This window comes from Dendrobates tinctorius, unplaced genomic scaffold, assembly GCF_039654945.1.
Source record: "Dendrobates tinctorius isolate UK_male_01 unplaced genomic scaffold, ASM3965494v1 ptg000069l, whole genome shotgun sequence".
NCBI classification, from domain to species: Eukaryota; Metazoa; Chordata; class Amphibia; order Anura; family Dendrobatidae; genus Dendrobates; species Dendrobates tinctorius.
Window position 1 is genome coordinate 4,534,521 of NW_027361737.1, and position 16,291 is coordinate 4,550,811.

The 16,291-nt window shown below is 41.3% G+C and overlaps 1 pseudogene; it reads left to right on the plus strand.

Annotated features, from left to right (window-relative positions):
- The window catches only part of LOC141095186 (carboxypeptidase B-like), an 81,534-nt pseudogene extending 78,731 nt beyond the window's left edge, over window positions 1-2,803 (plus strand).
- The last annotated feature ends 13,488 nt before the right edge of the window (window positions 2,804-16,291 follow it).

Below are 16,291 nucleotides of genomic sequence, written 5' to 3' on the forward strand. Positions count from 1 at the left end.
TAGTAATATACATTAGTAACATTGGAATATATAGTATATAGTAACATAAAATAGATTGTCAATGCCAGAGACTAACTCTGGAAATATTATTATCATTCTAAAAGATAATATACTGTTTTTGTCATAAGACGTACAGAAAATGGACAAGAGTGCACAAGAGATTCCTTTCTACAAAAATAAGACAGCCAAAATGCGATATTATAAAGGGTTAAGCGGATGTGACAAATTGTAACAGCATAATACTGTGAGATAGCGCTCTCTGAGAGTGTTGGGGGACACTTGCTTGGCAACAGGATGAAGGCACACAGGAACGATTTCTCACAAAAACAGTCTATTTGGTTTATTTACTCAGCATGAACCGCATAACAAAGTCCATTTCATTACACCCACGAACATATCATGACCACCAGTCTGTTCATGTAGCAGATAAACCACTTTGCTGTTTTTTTACAACCCCTTTGTTTGAGGTAACCTTCCAGGAGCTCCACTCCACATGCTGACTCCTTGTCAGTCCTTGCTTCCCCAGCACAATTAGCCATCACAGGCTCTGCAGATACATGGTCTCACCACGTGCTATTCAGGAATCTGTTCCACACGCAGGACCTTCCAACACAGACCCTCCAGGTACATGGCCTCACCATGTGCTCTTCAGAAATCCGGTCCACTCACAGGACCTTCCAACAAACAGAGACCTGTCCTCTCTCAGGACCTTACAACACAGATCATGTGACCACACCACAGTCTCATTATAACGCATAAGACACACCCCTTGATAGGAGGTAGGTGGTTGGCTAGTCCCATCCAGCTCTCCAGCCAACCCTGTAAGTCCAGCCCCTTACAAGGTAAACAAAACTTGTGGAACTACAGGTTCCAGAGCAACATTTCAGGCTTACAACACAGAGGACCTCCTCCTCTGCAACACATACAGGCCATTCACAACAATGCCAGTCACTGTCTCACAATACTAATCAAGGTGAATAGGAAATATTGAGGAAGTCAGAGTTTCTTGGAATTGATTAAACAAGATAAATGAGAATGTTGCTATTTTAAGAATGAGTTTTACAGGATAGGTGCAGCACAAGAGAAAACCTAAAATTGTGTGTAGAGAAGGTGATAAAAGGAAATAAATACAAAATTACAGGAGTAAAGAAAATAGGGGAGCAGTTATGGTTAAATAGGTTGCCTACTTTTTTTATTTAAATGCATCAAATTGGGGTTAAAAATTACTTTAGTAACTGGGTTTATGTCACGATTCCTCTGCTCAGTGATTGTCATGCTGTCTTAAGGAAACTGGATCATGCTGAGTTGTCAGTGTTTTGATTGATGGCTTGGCTGTCTAACCTTGTGATGGGCGTGCTGAGCTGCTGGTGCTTTAATTGGCAGCTCGGCTGTCCAATCTGTGGCTGGGAGGTGCTGGATTTTCTCCAGGTGTTCAGTGTTCTTGAGACTGCCCAAGCTATTTAACTGAGCTGTCTGCCCCAATCCCTGGAGTTTCTATGTCTTTTTCTGAGCTCCCATAAGCTGATTTATGACCACAACCACATCAAAGTTGAAACAAAGAAGCTGTAAAAGCAAAATGGTGCAACATTTTTAATGAAACCCAGTTACAAAAATACATGTATTTAAGTCTTAAGAGAAATTAATGAATTAATTAAAAAAAATGGTAGACAACCCTTTTATGGTCTGACATGTAGGGGTGTAAGTGACCCTTATAGCTTCTTAAACAGTTCATAAAGATTGATGGGAGGAGTAGAAAGGTCTTGCAGCAGAGATCTTTATAGACTGTACATTGTAGAGATCAGACAGGAGAATATTTTAGTAATAAATGGTGGCAAACATCAGTGTGATATTTTGGGGTGGTAAAGGAATATTCCGGTCCACAAAAATTGGTTAGCTGTAAGATTGATGTGGGTGGAACCCTCACTGATCACGTGATTTGAGATCTTCTCTTCAGTTTTTTCCACTTTTTTTTTCTGGCTGCAAACTGGAGTTAATTTGAGCTGCGGATCATACGTGTGCGGATCATACGTGTGCCTTAGACATCAAGATAGCCCAGTAGATTTTTTTATGAATCGTCAGGGCTTCTGCATGACCTGCTGCTTCATTCAACTGCTTCAGGCCGAGGTCTTTTAGTAAGGGAAGAACAGGGACAAAATTCCCTGGTTTTGGCCATCAGTGGGTATCTCAGCAATGGAAACCACACAGATCTAACAATTACCACCTATCTAGCAGGTACGAGTAAACCAGACCTCTCCTTTATACAAGTGGAAATAGAACACATTAAAATACATTGTGGAGTGGAGGAAAAGAAAGTGTGGGCTAAATAAATGGCTAAATAAAGATGGCTGACTTGTAAAGAAATTCAGCGAGTGCATTTCCAGTTAAGGACATGTAGGCTGTTTTTCACATCGCGTAGGCTGTTTTTCTTCAGGAATTGACTTCTGTTTATGGCAAGGGAAGCAAAAAGAGATGTATAAAATTACAACATAACAAGACAATGCTATTAGCAAATATAATAACATTAACATAATGAAATTACATCTTCTAGATCCCACTTCTGGATCTTCACATGACTGGGCCTATGCACAAGGAATCCAGTATGCCTTTACCTTCGAGCTGCGGGACACGGGCAAGCATGGCTTCCTCCTCCCTGAGTCTAAGATAAGAGCAACCTGTAAAGAAACAACACTGGCCATAAACTACATTGCCAATTATGTTCTGTCGCACATTTCCTAACAAGTCTTGTCACATTTATTGTATTCTTCACTGAGCATAAATCATAACAATAAATGGCTTATCAGCAGCTTTGTCATTGGGAGACGTTGATTTATAAGGTATATGCAGGTACTGGAACAATGAGGGGTTTTTTACTACTGGAAAATGTAATATGGATTCTGCTGTGTTGGTGATTAGTCCTATATTACCATATATGAAGAATTTTGGAAGTAGCAAACACAAACCAGAGAAATTAACCTAAGCAGACATCATAAAGGAAATAGAATATAATACATGAAGCTCAAAACAATATGAATATTCTTCTAATCACAGTTTTCATTTATAAAGAGGGATGTTCCATAATGAATTATTACTTTTATGCTGCATCGGAAAAAACAGAAACATTTTTAATGTGGTATAATTAGAAATAAAATGTTCCTGTGTCCAGACTGTTAGGGCTCACCTGGTGAGGTGGATTCACAAAGCCATTGCTCAGTGAGAAATGCATGGACTGGGAGATGTTATTGCAGTGGAACTGGACTTGACCTGGCACACGGCCATCAGACCACAAAATATAAGACGGCATATGGATCAGTGGAGCTGGAAGAACAAGATTTAGCAGACAGCGCCTTGATGCAGGAGTAAGAATGACACATAGAAGCAGCAAAGTTGATTTGTATAGGAAATCAAGCATCTTCTTTCAAGAGTGTGAATAGCACACAGGAACGGAAGAGGTGAGTAGGCAATCAGGCCCATTTTAGGATGCGGATCGCACAGGAACAGCAGTGTTGAGTAGGTGAGCAGTTACTTTATTTCAGAAATGCAGATAAGCAGAGGAACAACAGAGTTGTATATGTAAATGAGTAATTTGTTGAGTATATAGCCACCTGATTGCAGCAGTGTGAATTGACCCCATAGAAAGCACGTGACACAGGTATTGTCGATTCTCCGATGGGAACCCTCCCTTATCTTAACCCTCCAAGTTGAATACCCAATCACCTCTCCCCGACCCTGGCCCCAAAATTAAAACAAAGACACCATAATTGTATAATTTTGGCCACAGCAGCCTTTATTTATACAACATACAAATATTTAACAATATTGTAAATTAAACACTTGTCCTTGAAGCTCCTAAGGTTCCATTGTCCATTTAAACCCTGGGGATCTGACAAACCATTGCTGAAGATCCCACCAAAATCACCAGACCAAAATCATAATATATTACCAGTTGGGGTATCCATATACCCATTGATCCCCCAGACCAAATTAGCACCAACTTCAAGGACCTCACCAACCACCACAACTCCATCATGACCCAGTAATTAAATCTACCAAACCCCACAGGAACAAATATAAAATTAGGGCGAGCGGGTGGGACTGCTGTTCACCTCTAGGAGCGGGAAACTGAATTACCCCCACCTCTAATCGTCCCTATAAAAACCCCTTTAGTATAACCCCACCCCACTAACCCTGTCCCACCCCCTCCAACCCCTTGTCATGCCAGCAACTGCATATGCTGTAGGGAGGGAGGGGGCGGCTTGCTCCGGCCTCTACTTGACACTGATATTATTGATGCTCCGGTTTGAACCCTTCCTTAACTTAACCCTCCAGTTTGAATACCCAATCACCTCCCCGCAACCCGAGCCCCAAAATTAAAACAAAGACAAAGCAGCCTTTATTTATACAACATACAAATATTTAGCAATAACATAAATAAAACACTGGGAGGGTCCCTAAAGCTCCAAAAATCTAGTCATTAAACAAACAAAAATCTGCGGACATAATAACAGACCATAAATTACTGCCAGCCGTTACCCCAATGGCTCGGCAGCACCAATACCCTGAGTAGTTCCATTGTCCACTTAAACCCTGGGAATTTGACATACCATTGCCGAAAATCCCCCCAAAATCTCCAGACCAAAACCAAAATAGGTTACCTATTGGGGTATCCATATACCCATGGATCCCCCAGACCAATTTAGCACCAAGGACCCCCCACAACTGCTACAATGAAGGCCTTTGAGCACCTCAAATGCCTGAGACCCCCCCACAACGAAATGCTATGGCCCTTTTGATCCCGTCCTGTAAGCCTAGCGCCCAAATATCACTGCCTACAGCGTTCAAATGTACCCCATTTGACAACCAAAATTCCTTGTCACCTTTTTCCAACTCAAAGTGACAAACCGAGCACACTCCCCCACCGATGATCACAACCACCTGCCTCTGAAGCCAGCCGGGTGGCTGAGACTCCGTCGTCAACCGGAGACTTTCCAGGATCTGCGCTACCGACGCCATGGTAAGCACAGCAGGGTGACAAGGGGACCATGGTTCACCTCTAAGAGTGGAAAACTGAAGTATCCACACCCCAACCATCCCTATAAAATACTCTTTAGCATATTCCCACCCCACTAACCCTGTCCCACCCCCTCCAACCCATTGTTATGCCAGCATCTGCATACGCCTCAAGGGGAAAAAGGGGCAGCTTGCTCCAAAATTTACTCTATAGCAGTGTACACTACTACCTGAATACTCAGGTGGCTGCCTTAACCGGCTCTAGATGATGAAATTAAGATGTCAAAATTAGGTTACAATAGTAACACAGTAAAGTTTAGCACAGAGAGTGCAAACCGTAGAGAAACGGAGAAACAAAGCTCGGAATAGGTAAGTAAGCAAGAACCAGGACAGATGAGTAACAGATAATGCTGTTAAATTCTTGTCATGGCACCCGATGATGTTGTTTTGATTTCCTTATATGAACATCCACCTAACACCAGATGTACTTTTTGGTTATACTGAGAAGGAATCAAAAAAATCATGAGGCCCCATAAGAAGTATACTTGACACCAGAAAATCTAGTCATACAGTAGAAGCACTTGGAAAAAAAATCCAATTACACTGCTTGATTTTTTTGCACCAAATTCATCTTTCATTTGCATCTTTTTTGTAGTCTATTTTATATGGGGGTTTTTTTTGTTTACCACTGTGGGCAGGGTTTAGGGATTTCAGATGTTTTCTCCTGATTTCATCATTTGTGACTGTATTGTACGATCTCAGAAATAGATTATTCTGAATGTTGCCCACTAGAGGGCGATGATGCTTCATATTCAAAAGAATGAGCATTATTGCTCTACATAAGTCCGCATCACATTGTGATCATTCACAGTTTGAAGTATTCTACCTAACAAAGTAATTCTAATTGTACTAGAGAATGTAATAGAGAATGTATAATTTATATTAAATACATACAGTCATGGTGGAAAGTGTTCGCACCCTTCAAATTGTTCCAGAAAATGAAGTATTTCTCCCAGAAAATTATTGGAATTACAGGTTTTGTTATACACCTTTATTTCGTTGTGTGTATTAGAACAACACAAAAAACAGAAAAAAAAGCAAATTGGACAAAATTTAACACAAAACCCCAAAAATGGGAGTCAGATAATTGTTGGTATCTTTCTAGAAATGTCGATAAACAACTTTGTTCTAAGCATGTGATTCTCGTTCAAACTCACCTGTGGCAAGTAACAGGTGTGGGCAATACAAAAGCTAGAACAATTTCAAATGTGCCTACACTTTCGGCCTTGACTGTAATATGGAAAGCAGTTATCCTCTACAACAGGTGCCCATTAAACAGCTTATTAAATACTTTTATATTATTTAATGACCAAAGTTATCGCCCATGCACAAAATAGTAATTGCTGTCTTTACTTTAAAGGGATTGTCTGGGATAGAAAAAAATTGTACTACAGCATCACTCCACTCCAATGCTTCACAGTCATGAAGTAATATAAAAGAAATATAATAGCTGGTGTTGTGAACACTTTTAACCTGGCTTCTGAGTCTGGGCTCCCTCTGGTGGTTGCCGCTGGTAATGGAGCTGGTCTAGCTGACAAAAGTCAGTCACTTGAGCTGGTGATTGGAGGTCAGGTGTTACAGACTGGGGAGATTTTAGTGAACAACCTTCCCTCAGCTCTTGCCGATGATTTGGTTTGCTTCCTGAGCATATTTTGATGTCTGCTTGTCTCCTGCATCTTTCAGATAAGTTATTTGTCTTTTTTTTGCATTGGATCCATTTTGCTTGTCTCTGATTTTTGCTTAGCTGGTGTCTGTTCAGCCTGGCTCCCTGATGGGACCTGTGCTGGACTCTGTTCCATATACCACAGTGTATGTTAGTCTTTTTAGTAACCAGTTCACACCAGAGTTCTGATTTAGTGGGGGAGAGGTTGTGTGGCCTCAGTATTTTTGCATGTCAGACGTGTTGGATTTTTCTTAGGCCTCTTTCACACTTCTGTTTTTTACAATCAGTCAAAATCCGCCAGGTTTTGAAAAAAACGGATCCGCAATTTTTTTTGCAGATCCGTTTTTTTCCCCATTGACTTCCATTATTGGCGGATTTTGACGGATTGTCGTCCGTTGCATCCATTTTTGTGAGGATCCGCCATAATGTTGCTGTCCGTTAACATCCTCAAAGATTTCCAAACGGAGCTTGCAACTTTTTTTGGCCGGCGGATCCTCCAGACACTGATTTAACCCGAAATTCTGTCTGGGTGCCGGACTAAAAAAAATTCTCTCTCTCTCTCTCTCCCCCCTTCCCGGCCATCGGTTCCTTTAAATTTCCTCATTTTGCGGATCCGTCAAAAACGGATCCTGTGGCATCCGTTCACATCAGTTAATAACGGATCCGCTTCTCAGCCTTTTTGGCGGATTGTAACTGACAAAAAACTGAAGTGTGAAAGAGGCCTTAGGGTTTTGCGGGATTGCAGACTGTATCCTTTCCTGTCCTGTTCTATCTAGACAGTTTGGGCCCCATCATTTGCTTACTCTATTCTCTGCCTGTGTTTTGTGCTTCATCTTGTCTCACCGGCAATATATGTTCGGGGGCTATCTATTCCTTTGGGGATCTACTCCGGGGCAGTTTAGCCTTCCCATTTCTCTCTTTAGGCATTGTTAATTCTGTGGCTGTGCCGAGGCGTTTAGGGCATTGTAGGTATGTCCCACGGCTAATTCTAGTTGTGCCGTCAGTTTAGGGGTCCGGTTGTTCATAATGGCTGCTGAGGTTCTTGTGACTGGAAAAAAGCCAACAGATTGTGAGATAGTGAAGCTTTTTACTATATGGGATCACTCATACAAGTGTATACATTAGATGGGTGCTATCTGATGTTATATCGGGTATGTCTCTGACCAATGTTATACTATGGGGCAGTACAGATCTGCGACTTTTTTCTCATGACAATTGGCATGCTGCAAGTGGCCCTGTAAATTGGACCACACACACCCATTCAAGTCTATGGATGAGTGGAAAACATTGGACTGCACTCGGCTAACATCCGAGTACAGTCAGATTTCCGTGGACTCACATAAAGGAGAAGAAGGAGAAATCCTGTTCTCCAACTCCTCCTCTCCTGTGCCACGATTCTCTCATTCATCAGAGCACAGAAAACTGACACTTGGCACTGATTAGAGATTGAGCAGAGTCATTTACATCATCGATCTGATTCTCTTGCATGAGAGAATCATTACTTATGTGACCCTGGCCTACTACTCAGGATGAGTACAACTAAAACTATAAGGTGGCTGAAAATCACCACCATACAATAATTTCAAAATACAGCCATACATAAACTAAATATCACCACCATACAATGACTGAACAATGATGTCATATAGAGACTTAAAAATGCCATCAAACAGTATTAAAAAAGAAAAATGCAGTCTCTGTCTATAAGGTCCTATGGGTGATGAATGCCACTGTGTGCTCATATAGATATATTCCTACAGTGGGTACGGATAGTATTCAGACCCCTTTACATTTTTCACTCTTTGTTTCATTGCAGCCATTTGGTAAATTCAAAAAAGTTCCTTTTTGTTTCTTATTAATGTACACTCTGCACCCCATCTTGACTGAAAAAAGCACAGAAATGTAGATTTTTTTGCAAATTTATTAAAAAAGAAAAACTGAAATATCACAAGGTCAGAAGTATTCAGACCCTTTGCTCGTATTGAGTAGAAGCACCCTTTCGAGCTAGTACAGCCATGAGTCTTCTTTGGAATGATACAAGTTTTTCACACCTGGATTTGGGGATCCTCTGCCATTTTTCCTTGCAGATTCTCTCCGTAAGGTAGGATGGTGAACATTAGTGGACAGCCATTGTCAGGTCTCTCCAGAGATACTCAATTGGGTTAGGTCAGGGCTCTGGCTGCGCCAGTCAAGAATGGTTAAAGAGTTGTTGTGAAGCCACTCCTTTGTTATTTTAGCTGTGTGCTTAGGGTCATTGTCTTGTTGGAAGGTGAACCTTCGGCCAAGTCTGAGGTCCAGAGCACTCTGGAAGAGGTTTCCTTCCAGGATATCTCTGTACTTGGCCGCATTCATGTTTCCTTCAATTGCAACTAGTCGTCCTGTCTTTGCAGCTGAAAAACACCCCCATAGCATGATGCTGCCACCACCATGTTTCACTGTTGGGATTGTATTGGGCAGGTGATGAGCAGTGCCTGGTTTTCTGCACACATACCATATGATACACTTTATTGATCCCGGGGGAAATTATGGTATTACAGCAGGAATACAAACAGCAGTACATAAAATATTAGGACACAAATCTTGCACAAGTATACCAACATTACATAACAAATAAATGTGGGTAGTTCAGGTATATAAGTCACTGTTAATTGACATTAGTACACCTGCAATCAGTCATTGTTGTCTACCACCCTTAGGAAATTATTATACATCCCCTTAGCAATAGGTACAAACGATTTCCTGAATTTCTCCTTCTTCCACCTAGTTGGATTAAACGGCTGCTGAATGTGCTCTTCTGCTTCAAGAACAGCTTGTATAGTGAGTGTGTATTATTGTTCATTATAGCCCTACACTTCTTCTGAATCCTATCTTCCACTACCTCCTCAAAAGAGTCAAGATGGAGGCCAACAGCCACGCTTGCCTTCTTGATAAGTTTGTTGAGCTTATTAGCGTCAGATACTCGCACACTACTGCCCCAGCATATGTTAGCAAGAAAGATGGCGCTTGCCACAACAGACTGGTAAAACATTTCGAGCATTTTACTGCACACATTGAATGACATGAGCTTCCATAGAAAGTAGAGTCTGCTCATTCCCTTCTTGAAAACCTTTTCTGTATGACACCTCCAATCGAGTTTACTGTCAAGGAGGACCCCCAAATATTTGTACCTCTCAACCATCTCCACCTCCTGGCCAGCAATAGTGATCATTAAGTAATCATCCTTTTTCCTTCTATAATTCACCACCATCTCCATGGTTTTCTTTGCATTTAGTTTTAGACAGCTAGTCTGGCACCAATCCACAAAGTCAGAAACCACCCTTCTATATTCCTCCTCCCCCCGGTCCCCCACAATGCCCCCTACAATCACTGAGTGATCTGAGAATTTTTGGAGGTGAGTGAGATCTGATTTATACTGAAAGTCAGCTCTATACAATGTGAAGAGGAAGGGCGACAGCACTGTACCCTGAGGGGCTCCAACACGGCTCCGTACACTGCCAGATACCACCTCCCCCATCCTTACAAACTGTGGCCTGTCTATCAGGTAGTCGTCTATCCACTTCATCATCCCCTTATCTACCACCATATCAGTCAACTTATTACGTAGTAAGAGTGGCTGTAAGGTATTGAAGGCACTAGAGAAGTCAAAGAACATGGCGCGCACAGCAGATCCATCATTGTCCAAGAATGAATTTACTGTATGTAGCAGAGATACTACAGGATCATCCACCCCTAATCTCTGCTGGTACGCAAACTGTAGGGGGTCAGTAAAAGCCCTCACCAAGGACTTCATAGCATGTGATGTAAAGGGCACTGGACGATATTCTTGTAGGGAAGTTGGAATAGTGGTCTTAGAAACCGGCACCAGGCAGGTGGTCTTCCACAGTTCTGGTACACCCTGTGATTGAAGGCTCCAGTTAAACAGGTGCTGGAAGACAGTACACAGTTGGTTTGTACACGCTCTGAGGACACGATCTCTGAGGACACGTGGACAGAGGCCATCAGGCCCAGCTGCTTAGCCAATAACTAGTCTACTAAACTGTTTCCTCACATCGCTTTAGGAGACAGTGAAAGAAGACAGTTTATCCCCCAATATCAATGCTGCCGATCGTTTCCCAGCTCCATCCCCCATTCCTGATGACACTGTGCTTGTGTTGGTGAATCTGTTGAAAAACTCATTCATTTCATTAGCGAAGGGCAGATCCACTTCCCCACACTCTGCCTTTGCCTTAAACTCAGTTAGCTGTTTCATGCCAGACCACACCTCCATGGAATTGTTGTGTGACAATTTGTTTTCTAATTTAATTCAGAATGCTTCATGGGCATTCTTAATTTCCCCCTTTAAGTCCCGTTCTATCAATTTAAGTTTCTCTGTGTCCTTCATTTTAAATGCCATTTTTTTCTTGTTTAGTAAGTGTTTCAATTCTTTTGTAATCCAAGGCTTGTTACTTGCATAACATGGAATCTTTTTAGCTGGTACAATAGTGCCTATACAAAAATACCACTTAGAATTATCACCAAAAAGTTCTATCTTCGTCTCATCAGACCAGAAAATCTTATTTCTCATAGACTTGGAGTCCGTCATGTGTTTTTAGCAAACTCTATGCAGGCTTTCATATGTCTTGCACTGAGGAGAGGCTTCCATCAGGCCACTCTGCCATAAAGGACCGACTGGTGGAGGCTGCAGTGATAGTTGACTTTGTGGAACTTTCTCCCATCTCCCTAATGCATCTGTGGAGCTACGCCACAGTGATCTTGGGGTTCCTCTTTACCTCTCTCCCCAAGGCTCTTCTCCCACAGTTGCTCTGTTTGGCTGGACGGCCAGGTATAGGGAGACTTCTGGTGGTCCCAAACTTCTTCCATTTAAGGATTATGGAGGTCACTGTGCTCTTAGGAACCTTGAGTACAGCAGAAATTCTTTTGCAACCTTGGCCAGATCTGTGACTTGCCACAATTCTGTCTTTGAGTTCCTGGGCCATTTCCTTTGACCTCATGATTCTCATTTGGTCTGACATGCACTGTGAGCTGTGAGGTCTTATTTAGATAGGTGTGTGCCTTTAAAAATCAAGTCCTATCAGTTTAATTAAACACAGCTGGACTCTAATGAAGGAGTAGAACCATCTCAAGGAAGATCACAAGGAAATGGACAGCATGTGACTTAAATATGAGTGTCTGAGCAAAGGGTCTGAATACTTATGACCATGTGATATTTCAGTATTTCTTTTTTAATAAATTTGCAAAAATGTATACACTACAGTTCAAAAGTTTAGGGTCACTTAGAAATTTCCTTATTTTTGAAAGAAAAGCACAGTTTTTTCCAATGACACTAACATTAAATGATTCAGAAATGCACTCCATACATTGTTAATGTGGTAAATGACTATTCTAGCTGCAAACGTCTGGTTTGTAATGCAATATCTTCATAGGTGTATAGAGGCCCATTTCCAACAACCATCACTACACTGTTGTTATGGTACTCTGTGTTTGCTAACTGTGTAAGAAGGCTAATGGATGGTTAGAATACCCTTGAAAACCCTTGTGCAAGTATGTTAGCACAGCTGAAAACAGTTTGGCTGATTAGAGAAGCTATAAACCTGACCTTTCTTTGAGCTAGTTGAGAATCTGGAGCAATACATTTGTTGGTTCCATTAAACTCTCAAAATGGCCAGAAAAAAAGAACTTTCATATGAAACTCGACAATATATTCTTGTTCCTACAACGGTGTGTACTACTCCCTTCAGAGGAGAGCACAAACAGGCTCTAACCAGAGTAGAAAGAGAAGTGGGAGGCCCCGCTACATAACTGAGCAACAAGACAAGTACATTAGAGTCTGTAGTTTGAGAAATCGACGCCAGTGTCAACGTCTACAGTGAAGATGCTGGCCTTCAGGACAGAGAGGCAAAGAAAAAGCCATATCTGAGACTGGCTAATAAAAGGAAAAGATTAATATGGGCAAAAGAACACAGACATTGGCCAGAGGAAGATTGGAAAAAAGTGTTATGGACAGGCGAATCCAAGTTTGAGGTGTTTGGATCACACAGATGAACATTTGTGAGATGCAGAACAACTGAAAAGATGCTGGAAGAGTGCCTGACACCATCTGTCAAGCATGGAGGAGGTAATGTGATGGTATGGGATTGCTTTGGTTCTGGTAAAGTGGGAGATTTGTACAAGGTAAAAGGGATTTTGAAATAGGAAGGCTATCACTCCATTTTGCAACGCCATGCCTTACCCTGTGGACAGCGCTTGATCTGAGCCAATTTCATCCTACAACAGTACAATGACCCAAAGCACACCTCCAAATTATGCAAGAACTATTTAGGGAAGAAGCAGGGAGCTGATATTTTATCTGTAATGTAGTGGCCAGCGCAGTCACCAGATCTCAACCCCAATGAGCTGTTGTGAGAACAGCTTGACCGTATGGTACGCAAAAACTGCCCATCAAGCCAAACCAACTTGTGGGAAGGGCTTCTGGAAGCATGGGGTGAAATTTCTCCAGATTACCTCAGCAAATTAACTGCTAGAATGCCAAAGGTCTGCAATGCTCTAGTTGCTGCAAAAGGAGCATTCTTTGACGAAAGCAAAGTTTTAAGGAGAAAATTATTATTTCAAATAAAAATCTTTTTTTTGAACCTTGTCAATGTCTGGACTAGATTTTAAATTCATTTGGCATCTCATTTGATTAATAAAAGTATTTTTCATTGAAAACACAGAATTGTCTGGGTGATCCCAAACTTTTGAGCGGTAGTGTACATTACTTTTTTTTTTAGTGAAATTGGGGTGCAGAGTGTACATTAATGAGAAAAAAATGAACTTTTTTGAATTTACCAATGGCTGCAATGAAACAGAGTGAAACATTTAAAGGGGTCTGAATACTTTCCGTACCCACTGTATATTATTATATATGACATTTCCATCCAAGGTTTAAGGAGGTGGACAGATGAGAGATTCCCAAAGTGTGAGGCCTGACAGGGTATTTACAAGCAGGCACCGCCATCTAATGGTTAAATATCGAAGTAAAAGAGAAAGTGTCAAGAACTGCATCAGCAGGAACTTCAAAATTAATTAGATGATTCCCAAAGGGTAGAGATTGGAGGAGACACAAGATCAGGTGAAAACTGTGCGGCAGCTAATAATTATAAAAGACCCAGGAGGGCAGCCAAGAGAAGGAGCCTACACCTCGACCTGTAGCAGGACAGACTTGTGAGGCAGTGGCGTTGGCTTATAGCTGCCATTGCGAATGACCAGGCCTAAGAAAAAGGAACTGAGAAACCTGATCTCAGTGTAGGAACCAAGAGACAAGATCTGAGTGAAGGAACCGGAAGACCAGATCCGAGTGAAGGAACCGAGAGTCCAGATTCGAATGAAGGAACCAGAAGACCAGATCCGAGTGAAGGAACCGAGAGACCAGATCCGAATGAAGGTACCAAGAGACCAGATCCGAGCTAAGGAACCGGAAGTCCAGATCCAAGTGAAGGAGCCAAGAGACGTGATCAAAGTGAAGGAACCGAGAGACCAGAGCCTAGTGAACAACCAGAAGACCTCAGTCAGGTGAACACAAATGGAGATGAGGGTCCGGAGCTGGTAGATGCCAAGTGAGGGATAAGAGAGATGACTAGGCCGCAGAAGAGGGACGTCCGTGTGACCCATCACTGCCAGTGTAGACATACAGTACAAGTGAGGACCAGGGCTGTGCTACAAGAAATGAAGACGGTCAGCGGGGCGAGTGTGCCAAGTGACTCCTCAATTTAGGACTTGCGACTTAATGAGTAGTTTAGTTGACCCCTGTTAGGGCCTATGTGACGTCTTATGTTGCATAGATAGTGACGACAGTGATGGGCCTGATAGTGACGGTCACGCCCTTTAGATTATGGTATTAGGACATCATTGCAATAATAGAATGATAGTTTGTAAGTATCATTGTGTTAATATCTTGTTTATCAGAATTGCTGTATATTCTTTGTAACATAATTTGCCTCATTTTCACCATTTTATTAGGCATCCCTTTGATTGTGTTAACCAAATAAATAAAAAAAAATCCAAAATGAAAAAGAAAACTGAATACCATAAAAATTCACAAATTTTATTGAAATAAAAAATATATATTTTTGTTAAAACAATCCAAAATAATGCAATCATGGGAACACAATGTGCAAAAAGAAGTCACATAAAAAGGAAAAGTGCCAAAGTGCCAGACAAGGTATAAGAAAATGCCGTAAATCATTTAATGCAACATGATATAAGGCCACAAAAAAGTGAAGCAGGAATTTATAAATAGATTTCCTAATATATAGGCCAAATAGAAAAGTGCTCAAGACAAATCAAAAAATGACATCCAAAGAGACCAAAAAATGTATATATGCCCCTAAAAGGTAGTAAGTGAACCAATGCGGCAAAATAACTTAAACCATGAGTGTGAAAAGTGAATAAAAATGATAATTAAATGCAAGTGCACAAACAAGTAAATCCATTAACACATAATCCTGCATAAGTATGAAGGCATGGCATAAAGCATGAGGGGCAAATATAGAGTAAGTCTGGTCTTACTTTAATGCAGTGCACGGATGCCCCGACGCATGTTTCGCATTTAGCTTTGTCCAGCATTAAGGTAATCTACAGCAAGGCTTACTGTATATTTGCCCCTCATGCATTATAACATGCCTTCATACTGTTTCCTCATTCTCTGATCTGTTGAATCCTCGTACCTGTTAGCAAAGGTATACGTTGGGTATTCTTCTAGTCTCGATCGAAGGCAATAGTGAAATGTGAACAGAGGTATCATTTCTACTCACAGTAAATGCTGCTTATGTAGTCATGTTAATATTCTGTGCTATAAGCCATTCTTACCAACTTTGAACTAGTAAGTCATGTCTCTCCAAGTCTGTGCACAACCTATTTCTCATTAACCCATGCCATGAATCTATAATTGGACATCGGGGCTCCAACTCATAACAGCACATACTGTCAACACACACAAGAAACCTTCCATAAGCAGTGCTCTCCATGAGGTTATGGAAGCTTTTGGGACCCATGGGAGATTTGTAATATTTTCCTATACTCATGATCTCCCTTTTCCTGGCAACCTCAGGGATAGTTGACAAATATGATATAGATGGATATTACTTAACATTCTTGCTAAACATGAGCAATTTAAAAAAAAATATTTTCAGGTTTGATATATCAGAACTGGCTGGAAAATTCAGAGGAAATCGATTTAGCACAGATTGAAATTACCCCCAAAAGATGATTACTTTGATCTAAGATTTCTTCAGATCTCAAGGCAAGAGGGGAGTGAAGGAAAAAAAACAATAGGACTATATTCTTCTGTGCTCGGCATCCACCTCACCAGTCTTGCTGCTGTAGATCCCCTCTTTCCCCTGGTCCTTTGTTTTAGACCTACCATCCTACAGCCTTTGGATCTTCCAGTGCTTAATGGATCTCATGCGGTCATGTCGGATATGACAAATGGCATTGAAAAATCACCAGCAGGTAGATCTAAAGCAAAGACTGGGGGACTAGACAAGGAGTTTCAACTGAAAGGCAGATGAGTATAATCCTTTTTTT